At 39.1% G+C, this 14,592-nt stretch overlaps 1 protein-coding gene across 2 annotated transcripts in view; it reads right to left on the minus strand.

The window, feature by feature from the left end:
* The window catches only part of LOC145433965 (trypsin-like), a 32,654-nt gene that overhangs the window by 8,418 nt on the left and 9,644 nt on the right, over positions 1-14,592 (minus strand). The gene's annotated exons all lie outside the window — the stretch shown is intronic.

Below are 14,592 nucleotides of genomic sequence, written 5' to 3' on the forward strand. Positions count from 1 at the left end.
AAACTCGTGTTGGCATATCGTACTTTTGGACCCCCCTATCGCTCGCACATCGTAATGTGTTCTTATGGGCGCGCTCACACATCGTACTTTCAAGTATAGGCTGCGGCGGCGACTCGTATTGAAAACTCGTGTTGGTATATCGTACTTTCGGGTGTAGGCATCTCTCGCACATCGTACTTTCGCATGTCGTACTTTCGCGTATAGGCTGTGTTGGTGATTCGCTATGTGTTCTTATGGTTGCGTCGGCATATCGTACTTTCGGGTGTAGGCATCTCTCGCACATCGTACTTTCGCATGCCGTACTTTCGCGTATAGATTGTGTTGGTGACTCGCCATGTGTTCTTATGGGTGCGGTCGTGATGCGCACTTTCAACCATCTCTCGCGTGGTGTTGAATAGTCACCAACAATAACCGCACAAACGGAAACGTGGCTTGTTGTGAGGATTAAGCAGTGCGACCTATATTTCGAATGACCTGCGCGCTGAATTGTTTCCCGGCCAGTCGCTACTATCGATTATTACACTATTCCATTCAGTGCGAAATAGTTTGTTAAATCTAGGAATCACTTCCAAGGTAATATTTTGGTAATTAGTTTACCGCAGAGCCGGCGTAGACGGCGATTCGAATATCAACAATAACCGCGTTCACAAACTAACACTTCAAAAATGTGTGAAATAGTTTGCAAAACCCCGCAATCGCTGAACCCCGCAATCGCTGACAAGATAACACATCAGGCATAGCCATCTCTCGTGGTGTGGATTTACAGAGGTAGGAATCACGCACAAGTAATATTTTGGTAATTAGTTTGTCACGGAGCCGGCGTAGACGGCGATTCGGTTACCAACAATCAGTAAGTCGCGAAACTGGATTTCACTGGTAAGATTTAATAAGTAACGAATAACAGAGCCATCGCAGACGGTGATTCGAAAACCAACAATTTGACACTTTCTGGTGGTCGCTATATGTTTTGACACTCCGGAATAGTGGTGGACTTTAGTTGTATGATAAGAATCATGTGAATATACAAGTAATGTGTCAATTTGTCAACTTGAAATGAAACTTACTACACAAACCGAGTTGATTCGTATTTGAATGTGTTAATTCGGTACAATTCTAATTATTTTGAGAAATCTTTTTAACGTGATCTTGTGAATCGTACGTAACCTGAATATTACCGACACCGACTTTCAGCCGAATCGAATTATTCACACATTCCACACCGCTGTTTCACACCTATAGAATCAATGCCAACTAGTTGTATGAAAATCAAGAATCACAAGTATGCGCATATAATAATTGTATTCATTATTGAGAAATCAAACCCTTAACAAAAACTCACATCTTATCACTTGTCAACTCTATCATGAAAATCCTCGAACCCGTATTATTAAGAATGTTATAGTACGGCGTCAGAAATCCACTCGCGAGATGTACTAAAGGTAAATCCAAATAATCCAGAATGAAATATTTGGACTTGACATAGTCTGAATTGAGATAGATTGACAAACATGACTACCGACTTTCAACCCAGTCATAGTTAGAGATTATATGCATATTGATTTGAAACAAGTAATGAAACCTTACAACTCTATTCACAGTTTTCCGTTTGTCAAATAGAGTTTCAGTAAATAATTTCACTATGCTATCGCGATATTTTAATGTGTTACTACATACAACAGAATCAATCAATGAAATATTGTCCGTTGTTGAAAACATTTCCAGCTTGACCACCGCTTGCACATAACGCGATCGAGTTCCAATCCGATGAGTTGAATCGGAATCGGAATATGTCGAGCTACTTTGTCATATCGCGATTCGAAGTAGGATTGCCAGACAGACTGGGTAAACTTTCACCCCAATGCGTTTCAGATTAATTTATTCACACGATCACCATCTCGCTGTCTTCACACTTACACAATCGCGTACTGTTCCCACGCACAACTTCGGTACGATATTTCAACTTGTCACAATAACTGATTATTCACATGTTGATTTGAAACAAAAGAAACCTTGAACAAGTTATCTGAGTTTTTTTTTTTGGCACAATTGAGTTAATGGAAATAGTATTACGCCTCGAAATTTTAACATCTTACCATACTCAAAAGAGTCAATGGCAAAAAACCTGGTCAAGTAAATCCGTTTGTAACTTACCCAACCAACTCAACAGTATCCGTATGGAAGTAGTCAAGATTACGCAAGTACATACAATCGCTACAATCTAAAATCCATAGCAAGTTCGGTTGTAGTCATATACCACCAACTCGTCTTTTTTTTTGTTCAACTGTGAAAGTAATTACTACTCGGCATACTCTACAACATAAAGTAATTACTACTCGGTACACGCAACTCGAGATTGGCATATGTTTTACTATACGAGATTTGAAAGTCTGATCAATGTAGTTGAGAATTCATTTCTTACAATCGAACGCGGGCGTTATATCGAAAGTTATCATGCTGTAAACATACTTCGCATTGATTCGACATATGCAATAGCTGATCATGACTTGATTAATAAATTATTCGTGTTAACTAGACCCGGCGTTGTGGTGAAGGTTATTGTGACAGCAACAAACTTTTCAATACCGCTGTTATAAACATATTGAGTTGTAAACTATGTGTGTCTAAAATGTTCTTGATTGGAAAATTATTTAACCTTGGTATTGTAGATATCAGGAAATATTTTACAAATGTAATTGGCTCCAGTAACCAAGACTAAAGATGAAACAACAATTTCCTTTGTTGAACAATAACCGGCACAATACTTTATTGTCGGAATCTGCGGTGAGAATTGAAACACTTTCGCGCATTACCCGGTGTCAAGATATCACACTAGGTGAATTGACATACCGCCGTTTGATTAATGCTTAATCCGTTCGCACCATTGCACACACACACTTTGATCATCACAAAAAACAAATTGGAATATGTTTGCTAGGTACCTCCTATTCAACTATACTTGACTAATACAGAAACCTCTTAAGATTAATAAAATCGAAATATGCGCTACACTGAAATCTACAAAAATGTGGTTGTATTGTTGTTCATAGTCGTGATCATAAATTATCATTTGAATCTTCTAAAGTAATTGTAATCATAAAACGAAACCACTGGCTATCATTACCATAACAAAAGCTTATTGCAGGAATTTTGCTAAATGCATCCCAGTTCGTTAAACTGGAATTATTTGTAGAACGCACACCATCAAAGAAAAACACGTAACTACTAACACGAATTCTAGTTGCAATTGAATTCCTAGTAATTTTCTATGCGTACACAACTATAGTATCGGTTTTCTGGGTCCAAGAACTAAAAGAACATCTTTGAGTTGTCAAAATGACACACATATTTGAAAATATCACTTACCGGATTAAGGCTAAAGCCTCGACAGCACCGACGTGGATTATTATTATTTATTTCGTAATCATTTCAACAAAATTACACACACTGTATAATACATTGGAGGTTTTTTGAGTGACACGAGAGTATATCGGATCACTACGAACTCAAGGATTATTTTACTCACTCGTCGCATTATGGATATTGACCAACGTCGCTTCATCGGTGTGCATCGTTTTTTCTAGATACGAATTATGTTAGCGTAGGAGGAAAATAATTTAGTGTAACAGAAAACAATTTCCAATCTCTTGACTTATGAAAACAATACGCGAGTCTTCATTCAATATTTTGTTTGTGTCAACTAATAGTTACGTTGTATGATACGACTGATGACCCCCGCGACTTTTTCAGACCCCAATATGAAAGATATTTACATCACACGAAATACTCCACTCGACATTCTCACACTACGAAACTAAAGAACGGTTGGTTAGACTCTACAAACTGTTTTGGTATCACAAGAACTTTTTTTACACGAATGGTCACGCATCTAAATATTCAAATAATCCAACAGACAACTATAATACTTACAGAAATATCATAGTTCTTGTAACAAAGTTGTATGTGTACAATGTTTATCGTAAGTCCTACACATTCATGATATCCGACCGAGTTTGACTTTTAGAAAACATTATACCGACATCGCGACATCTTTCAAAATCAAAACCATGGTCACTGCTTGAGATACCTACCATGTCATCACAGTAATCCAGTTACTTCCACAAAAGATTATGTATTCGACTTACGTTCCACAAATCTAACGCGCAAAACAATTTACTTTGCTAACGAAAAGTGCTGAGTCATCGTATGGTTGTCCTCACAACAATGCAACTAAAACATACTATCATACAAAATGGTGGTTATAGTTTGCACACCAACGGTACATCGTACAAGTAACAAGTCTCGAGAATCTGTTAATTGAAAAAAACGTGAAATTGTTTCTCTTGCACCAAGTCGTTATGTTGACGAAAGCGTATATTGTGATATCATGATCAATTTGCATTCGTTGGTCACAAATTGTCACTACTCTAAATAATTCTTTTTCACTCAAACACAAAAGCATATTTGTCACCATTCGTTTTCATCAAGCACGAGTTCAAGAAACTTACTTACCACGACATGAATTGTTATTTTTATGTTGAGTAAATAGGTAATAATTAATTTTAGTAACACTATATCAATGTCATCGAGTTGTGCGAATAGATTTACAGGTGGTCTTGTGGTTTTAATCGAAGCATACAGCATGGTCTAATGTAGACTCTTCTCTCTTGTACAGCAACTCGCTAATCGAAATGCATGCATTCACATTTGAACAACGATCTTGTTTCGTCGCACCAAAAATATGTTCACTGTCACAATACTCTGCACAAGACGTGCAAATCCTTTTCACCCTCGTAATAGTATACCAACGACCACCGACGACAACGTTTAACAATACCAACGACACTGGAAACACTGAACCCACGACACTTACCCAAGTAAAAATACATTTTCCTTTGGCTACATGACGCTCACCAGAGTAAAAAATATCATTATCACCTGGAGATCCACCGTTACCCGAACAACAAAACCATTTTCCTTTGGAGATCTATCGTTTACCCAGTGTAACAATACATTTTCACATGGCGATCCATCGTTTACCCTGAGCAACAAACCTTTTTCACTTGGAAATATATTTTTTCCCTGGGTAACAAACCATTTTCACTTGGAAATATATTTTTTCCCTGAGCAACAAACCCTTTTCACTTGGAAGTATATTTTTTCCTGGGGCAACAAACCATTTTCGTTTAGAAATATATTTTTCCCTGAGTAACAAACCCTTTTCCCTTGGAAATATATTTTTCCCTGGGTACTAAACCATTTTCGTTTGGAAATATATTTCTTTCTCTGAGTAACAACGCCATTTTCTCTTGGAGATGTGATGTTTACCTAAGTAAAAATATCATTTTCGTTTTGAAATCTGACAAACACACGCATCAATTTGGTATTTGTTGTATTGGCGACAGTTTGAAATTGATTACAACGAACAGTGACGAAAATATAAACCGACAACCGGTTTCAGAGTATACCCGCGTCGATCGCATCGCATCTATATCATCGGTTAACCACATGAAATAACAGCATACCATTGTATATCGAAATGTATGTTTTGGAAATTGATTAACCACATGAAATAACAGCATACCATTGTATATCGAAATGTATGATTTGGAAATCGACGGATATTGTATGTCCTGGTGTGTGTGTGTGTGTGTGTGTCCCGGTTCGTGCTTTAGCCTCCCACAGAGTCAATATGTTGAAATTATCAACCTCCATGACTTTGGTAACTGCTTGGTACACGGATAATGGTTGAATTTATGTCCCCGTCGCGCTAACAAATCCGGGTTACTTGTGAGTTTTCTCACACATGTTTACTATATTGTGTCACTCTTTATTGGTCAATAGACATATCCCACCGTTCAGTTTGAAATCGGAAACCCGAGAAAGTATTAACCGGATCCGGATATCAACTCTGAATCGACACACCAATGAACAATATTCAAACATGTTACACCTCGCGTTTCCATGAAAATAACAAGACATTACACATCCAGTATACTTCACGATTGTTCATAGATACCAAGTATTCGCGTAAACGAGGTGTGTGACATTACATACATCATGGATAACATCATGGTCGGCATTACAAGCATCATGGATGACAAATTCATGTTCTCAAGTCTCATACATGCACCGACTCTGTACATTCAATGTGGGGGTAGATGACTTGGAGACAGAAAAACACACATATTTGACAATAACATGGTCTTAGTATGAACCGACATGCATCCAACTTGTGGAAAAATGTGTCGCACACTATTTCACCGAGATTACAACCCTTTCACTGATATTCGTTGGTGCTATCGATACGGTGAACAGCACGTTATGTATAGCGATATCCTCGCAGTCAAATACGCGAACCATGCACAACCATATATCCCGACTTTCGTTGAATATTCACGACACCAACAAATCTGTACATCTCCTTTCCCTCGACATCAATGATAGAATCCCCATCCCAATGCGCAGTACGAATGGTGGGTTCATCGGGTGTAAAATCCAGATCAAATGACACCATGGTCTGCTTTCTCATTTTCAATATTTCCACCACCGCATCTTGTCTGTGTCTTAGCACTACCGTGTGAGGATGGCGAAATCTGTGGGTGGTAAAACGGATGGACATGATATTCTTCGATATGATCAACTGAAACCACGGATGTGGTGGGTTAGAGTCTTGTGGTGATGGTCCGTTTCGAAATGCAAGCGGATGAACTAGACCAAAAGTTTCGAAGATGCGTTTTATAATTGCTCTAGGTGTGAAATAAACATCGCACTCTTGCGGGGGAACAACACGAATTCAGTATTCACACCGCAGAAACACAACGGCTTGGTTAACATCACAAAACCGCAATTGAACTCAAGATTACCATACACGGAATCGTTGTTAACGATGTCTGACTGCGACGTTTCGACGAGTAACGAATTCTCGTATTTAGTATTGATTGTGACACATAGTCAAAACAGCGACAGTTTTCACAACCCGGTACATACATTGAACCAACTGATGTAAGGTGAAACACTACGTTCTCAGCAAAAAAGTTTGTAGGGTATGACCACCACCACCAACCTACAGAATAGTGGGTGAGTAATTAAACTACATATCCCGATTTTACTATATTCCGAGGTCTGGATCACGATTCAAGTCTACCTGAGAATCCGAACTACCCTGTGAAGTTGATATATCAAGTTATGAACCGTGAAAGGGTTGTAATCTCGTTGAAATAGTGTGCGACACATTTTTCCACAAGTTGGATGCATGTCGGTTCATACTAAGACCATGTTATTGTCAAATATGTTTGTTTTTCTGTCTCCAAGTCATCTACCCCCACATTGAATGTACAGAGTCGGTGCATGTATGAGACTTGAGAACATGAATTTGTCATCCATGATGCTTGTAATGCCGACCATGATGTTATCCATGATGTATGTAATGTCACACACCTCGTTTACGCGAATACTTGGTATCTATGAACAATCGTGAAGTATACTGGATGTGTAATCTCTTGTTATTTTCATGGAAACACGAGGTGTAACATGTTTGAATATTGTTCATTGGTGTGTCGATTCAGAGTTGATATCCGGATCCGGTTAATACTTTCTCGGGTTTCCGATTTCAAACTGAACGGTGGGATATGTCTATTGACCAATAAAGAGTGACACAATATAGTAAACATGTGTGAGAAAACTCACAAGTAACCCGGATTTGTTAGCGCGACGGGGACATAAATTCAACCATTATCCGTGTACCAAGCAGTTACCAAAGTCATGGAGGTTGATAATTTCAACATATTGACTCTGTGGGAGGCTAAAGCACGAACCGGGACACACACACACACACACACACCAGGACATACAATATCCGTCGATTTCCAAAACATACATTTCGATATACAATGGTATGCTGTTATTTCATGTGGTTAACCGATGATATAGATGCGATGCGATCGACGCGGGTATACTCTGAAACCGGTTGTCGGTTTATATTTTCGTCACTGTTCGTTGTAATCAATTTCAAACTGTCGCCAATACAACAAATACCAAATTGATGCGTGTGTTTGTCAGATTTCAAAACGAAAATGATATTTTTACTTAGGTAAACATCACATCTCCAAGAGAAAATGGCGTTGTTACTCAGAGAAAGAAATATATTTCCAAACGAAAATGGTTTAGTACCCAGGGAAAAATATATTTCCAAGGGAAAAGGGTTTGTTACTCAGGGAAAAATATATTTCTAAACGAAAATGGTTTGTTGCCCCAGGAAAAAATATACTTCCAAGTGAAAAGGGTTTGTTGCTCAGGGAAAAAATATATTTCCAAGTGAAAATGGTTTGTTACCCAGGGAAAAAATATATTTCCAAGTGAAAAAGGTTTGTTGCTCAGGGTAAACGATGGATCGCCATGTGAAAATGTATTGTTACACTGGGTAAACGATAGATCTCCAAAGGAAAATGGTTTTGTTGTTCGGGTAACGGTGGATCTCCAGGTGATAATGATATTTTTTACTCTGGTGAGCGTCATGTAGCCAAAGGAAAATGTATTTTTACTTGGGTAAGTGTCGTGGGTTCAGTGTTTCCAGTGTAGTTGGTATTGTTAAACGTTGTCGTCGGTGGTCGTTGGTATACTATTACGAGGGTGAAAAGGATTTGCACGTCTTGTGCAGAGTATTGTGACAGTGAACATATTTTTGGTGCGACGAAACAAGATCGTTGTTCAAATGTGAATGCATGCATTTCGATTAGCGAGTTGCTGTACAAGAGAGAAGAGTCTACATTAGACCATGCTGTATGCTTCGATTAAAACCACAAGACCACCTGTAAATCTATTCGCACAACTCGATGACATTGATATAGTGTTACTAAAATTAATTATTACCTATTTACTCAACATAAAAATAACAATTCATGTCGTGGTAAGTAAGTTTCTTGAACTCGTGCTTGATGAAAACGAATGGTGACAAATATGCTTTTGTGTTTGAGTGAAAAAGAATTATTTAGAGTAGTGACAATTTGTGACCAACGAATGCAAATTGATCATGATATCACAATATACGCTTTCGTCAACATAACGACTTGGTGCAAGAGAAACAATTTCACGTTTTTTTCAATTAACAGATTCTCGAGACTTGTTACTTGTACGATGTACCGTTGGTGTGCAAACTATAACCACCATTTTGTATGATAGTATGTTTTAGTTGCATTGTTGTGAGGACAACCATACGATGACTCAGCACTTTTCGTTAGTAAAGTAAATTGTTTTGCGCGTTAGATTTGTGGAACGTAAGTCGAATACATAATCTTTTGTGGAAGTAACTGGATTACTGTGATGACATGGTAGGTATCTCAAGCAGTGACCATGGTTTTGATTTTGAAAGATGTCGCGATGTCGGTATAATGTTTTCTAAAAGTCAAACTCGGTCGGATATCATGAATGTGTAGGACTTACGATAAACATTGTACACATACAACTTTGTTACAAGAACTATGATATTTCTGTAAGTATTATAGTTGTCTGTTGGATTATTTGAATATTTAGATGCGTGACCATTCGTGTAAAAAAAGTTCTTGTGATACCAAAACAGTTTGTAGAGTCTAACCAACCGTTCTTTAGTTTCGTAGTGTGAGAATGTCGAGTGGAGTATTTCGTGTGATGTAAATATCTTTCATATTGGGGTCTGAAAAAGTCGCGGGGGTCATCAGTCGTATCATACAACGTAACTATTAGTTGACACAAACAAAATATTGAATGAAGACTCGCGTATTGTTTTCATAAGTCAAGAGATTGGAAATTGTTTTCTGTTACACTAAATTATTTTCCTCCTACGCTAACATAATTCGTATCTAGAAAAAACGATGCACACCGATGAAGCGACGTTGGTCAATATCCATAATGCGACGAGTGAGTAAAATAATCCTTGAGTTCGTAGTGATCCGATATACTCTCGTGTCACTCAAAAAACCTCCAATGTATTATACAGTGTGTGTAATTTTGTTGAAATGATTACGAAATAAATAATAATAATCCACGTCGGTGCTGTCGAGGCTTTAGCCTTAATCCGGTAAGTGATATTTTCAAATATGTGTGTCATTTTGACAACTCAAAGATGTTCTTTTAGTTCTTGGACCCAGAAAACCGATACTATAGTTGTGTACGCATAGATAATTACTAGGAATTCAATTGCAACTAGAATTCGTGTTAGTAGTTACGTGTTTTTCTTTGATGGTGTGCGTTCTACAAATAATTCCAGTTTAACGAACTGGGATGCATTTAGCAAAATTCCTGCAATAAGCTTTTGTTATGGTAATGATAGCCAGTGGTTTCGTTTTATGATTACAATTACTTTAGAAGATTCAAATGATAATTTATGATCACGACTATGAACAACAATACAACCACATTTTTGTAGATTTCAGTGTAGCGCATATTTCGATTTTATTAATCTTAAGAGGTTTCTGTATTAGTCAAGTATAGTTGAATAGGAGGTACCTAGCAAACATATTCCAATTTGTTTTTTGTGATGATCAAAGTGTGTGTGTGCAATGGTGCGAACGGATTAAGCATTAATCAAGCGGCGGTATGTCAATTCACCTAGTGTGATATCTTGACACCGGGTAATGCGCGAAAGTGTTTCAATTCTCACCGCAGATTCCGACAATAAAGTATTGTGCCGGTTATTGTTCAACAAAGGAAATTGTTGTTTCATCTTTAGTCTTGGTTACTGGAGCCAATTACATTTGTAAAATATTTCCTGATATCTACAATACCAAGGTTAAATAATTTTCCAATCAAGAACATTTTAGACACACATAGTTTACAACTCAATATGTTTATAACAGCGGTATTGAAAAGTTTGTTGCTGTCACAATAACCTTCACCACAACGCCGGGTCTAGTTAACACGAATAATTTATTAATCAAGTCATGATCAGCTATTGCATATGTCGAATCAATGCGAAGTATGTTTACAGCATGATAACTTTCGATATAACGCCCGCATTCGATTGTAAGAAATGAATTCTCAACTACATTGATCAGACTTTCAAATCTCGTATAGTAAAACATATGCCAATCTCGAGTTGCGTGTACCGAGTAGTAATTACTTTATGTTGTAGAGTATGCCGAGTAGTAATTACTTTCACAGTTGAACAAAAAAAAAAAGACGAGTTGGTGGTATATGACTACAACCGAACTTGCTATGGATTTTAGATTGTAGCGATTGTATGTACTTGCGTAATCTTGACTACTTCCATACGGATACTGTTGAGTTGGTTGGGTAAGTTACAAACGGATTTACTTGACCAGGTTTTTTGCCATTGACTCTTTTGAGTATGGTAAGATGTTAAAATTTCGAGGCGTAATACTATTTCCATTAACTCAATTGTGCCAAAAAAAAAAAACTCAGATAACTTGTTCAAGGTTTCTTTTGTTTCAAATCAACATGTGAATAATCAGTTATTGTGACAAGTTGAAATATCGTACCGAAGTTGTGCGTGGGAACAGTACGCGATTGTGTAAGTGTGAAGACAGCGAGATGGTGATCGTGTGAATAAATTAATCTGAAACGCATTGGGGTGAAAGTTTACCCAGTCTGTCTGGCAATCCTACTTCGAATCGCGATATGACAAAGTAGCTCGACATATTCCGATTCCGATTCAACTCATCGCATTGGAACTCGATCGCGTTATGTGCAAGCGGTGGTCAAGCTGGAAATGTTTTCAACAACGGACAATATTTCATTGATTGATTCTGTTGTATGTAGTAACACATTAAAATATCGCGATAGCATAGTGAAATTATTTACTGAAACTCTATTTGACAAACGGAAAACTGTGAATAGAGTTGTAAGGTTTCATTACTTGTTTCAAATCAATATGCATATAATCTCTAACTATGACTGGGTTGAAAGTCGGTAGTCATGTTTGTCAATCTATCTCAATTCAGACTATGTCAAGTCCAAATATTTCATTCTGGATTATTTGGATTTACCTTTAGTACATCTCGCGAGTGGATTTCTGACGCCGTACTATAACATTCTTAATAATACGGGTTCGAGGATTTTCATGATAGAGTTGACAAGTGATAAGATGTGAGTTTTTGTTAAGGGTTTGATTTCTCAATAATGAATACAATTATTATATGCGCATACTTGTGATTCTTGATTTTCATACAACTAGTTGGCATTGATTCTATAGGTGTGAAACAGCGGTGTGGAATGTGTGAATAATTCGATTCGGCTGAAAGTCGGTGTCGGTAATATTCAGGTTACGTACGATTCACAAGATCACGTTAAAAAGATTTCTCAAAATAATTAGAATTGTACCGAATTAACACATTCAAATACGAATCAACTCGGTTTGTGTAGTAAGTTTCATTTCAAGTTGACAAATTGACACATTACTTGTATATTCACATGATTCTTATCATACAACTAAAGTCCACCACTATTCCGGAGTGTCAAAACATATAGCGACCACCAGAAAGTGTCAAATTGTTGGTTTTCGAATCACCGTCTGCGATGGCTCTGTTATTCGTTACTTATTAAATCTTACCAGTGAAATCCAGTTTCGCGACTTACTGATTGTTGGTAACCGAATCGCCGTCTACGCCGGCTCCGTGACAAACTAATTACCAAAATATTACTTGTGCGTGATTCCTACCTCTGTAAATCCACACCACGAGAGATGGCTATGCCTGATGTGTTATCTTGTCAGCGATTGCGGGGTTCAGCGATTGCGGGGTTTTGCAAACTATTTCACACATTTTTGAAGTGTTAGTTTGTGAACGCGGTTATTGTTGATATTCGAATCGCCGTCTACGCCGGCTCTGCGGTAAACTAATTACCAAAATATTACCTTGGAAGTGATTCCTAGATTTAACAAACTATTTCGCACTGAATGGAATAGTGTAATAATCGATAGTAGCGACTGGCCGGGAAACAATTCAGCGCGCAGGTCATTCGAAATATAGGTCGCACTGCTTAATCCTCACAACAAGCCACGTTTCCGTTTGTGCGGTTATTGTTGGTGACTATTCAACACCACGCGAGAGATGGTTGAAAGTGCGCATCACGACCGCACCCATAAGAACACATGGCGAGTCACCAACACAATCTATACGCGAAAGTACGGCATGCGAAAGTACGATGTGCGAGAGATGCCTACACCCGAAAGTACGATATGCCGACGCAACCATAAGAACACATAGCGAATCACCAACACAGCCTATACGCGAAAGTACGACATGCGAAAGTACGATGTGCGAGAGATGCCTACACCCGAAAGTACGATATACCAACACGAGTTTTCAATACGAGTCGCCGCCGCAGCCTATACTTGAAAGTACGATGTGTGAGCGCGCCCATAAGAACACATTACGATGTGCGAGCGATAGGGGGGTCCAAAAGTACGATATGCCAACACGAGTTTTCATGGCACATCACCGACGCAGCCTATACCCGAAAGGGTACCATCACCAGAGATCCCATAAGAACACATGGCACATCACGAGCGGAAGGGGGGGGGGGTCAAAAGGGTACCATCACCAACACGAGTTTTCATGGCACATCACCGACGCAGCCTATACCCGAAAGGGTACCATCACCAGAGATCCCATAAGAACACATGGCACATCACGAGCGGAAGGGGGGGTCAAAAGGGTACCATCACCAACACGAGTTTCCAGGCACCTCACCACCCCGCCCATAAGAACCCCTGCCACCCCCAGAGCGATCGACTACACTACTGACGCAACAAGGCCGTCTGAGACAAGATGCCGCAGCTAGGCAGCAAGTGAGGAGCGGCGCAAACCGCAAGCGTATTGACCATTGTTGCGCCGTCTACGCCGGCTCTGCGGTAAACTAATTACCAAAATATTACCTTGGAAGTGATTCCTAGATTTAACAAACTATTTCGCACTGAATGGAATAGTGTAATAATCGATAGTAGCGACTGGCCGGGAAACAATTCAGCGCGCAGGTCATTCGAAATATAGGTCGCACTGCTTAATCCTCACAACAAGCCACGTTTCCGTTTGTGCGGTTATTGTTGGTGACTATTCAACACCACGCGAGAGATGGTTGAAAGTGCGCATCACGACCGCACCCATAAGAACACATGGCGAGTCACCAACACAATCTATACGCGAAAGTACGGCATGCGAAAGTACGATGTGCGAGAGATGCCTACACCCGAAAGTACGATATGCCGACGCAACCATAAGAACACATAGCGAATCACCAACACAGCCTATACGCGAAAGTACGACATGCGAAAGTACGATGTGCGAGAGATGCCTACACCCGAAAGTACGATATACCAACACGAGTTTTCAATACGAGTCGCCGCCGCAGCCTATACTTGAAAGTACGATGTGTGAGCGCGCCCATAAGAACACATTACGATGTGCGAGCGATAGGGGGGTCCAAAAGTACGATATGCCAACACGAGTTTTCATGGCACATCACCGACGCAGCCTATACCCGAAAGGGTACCATCACCAGAGATCCCATAAGAACACATGGCACATCACGAGCGGAAGGGGGGGGGTCAAAAGGGTACCATCACCAACACGAGTTTTCATGGCACATCACCGACGCAGCCTA

Source organism: Botryllus schlosseri, chromosome 2 (genome assembly GCF_051294905.1).
Source record: "Botryllus schlosseri isolate E-star chromosome 2, Bs_hap1, whole genome shotgun sequence".
NCBI lineage: Eukaryota > Metazoa > Chordata > Ascidiacea > Stolidobranchia > Styelidae > Botryllus > Botryllus schlosseri.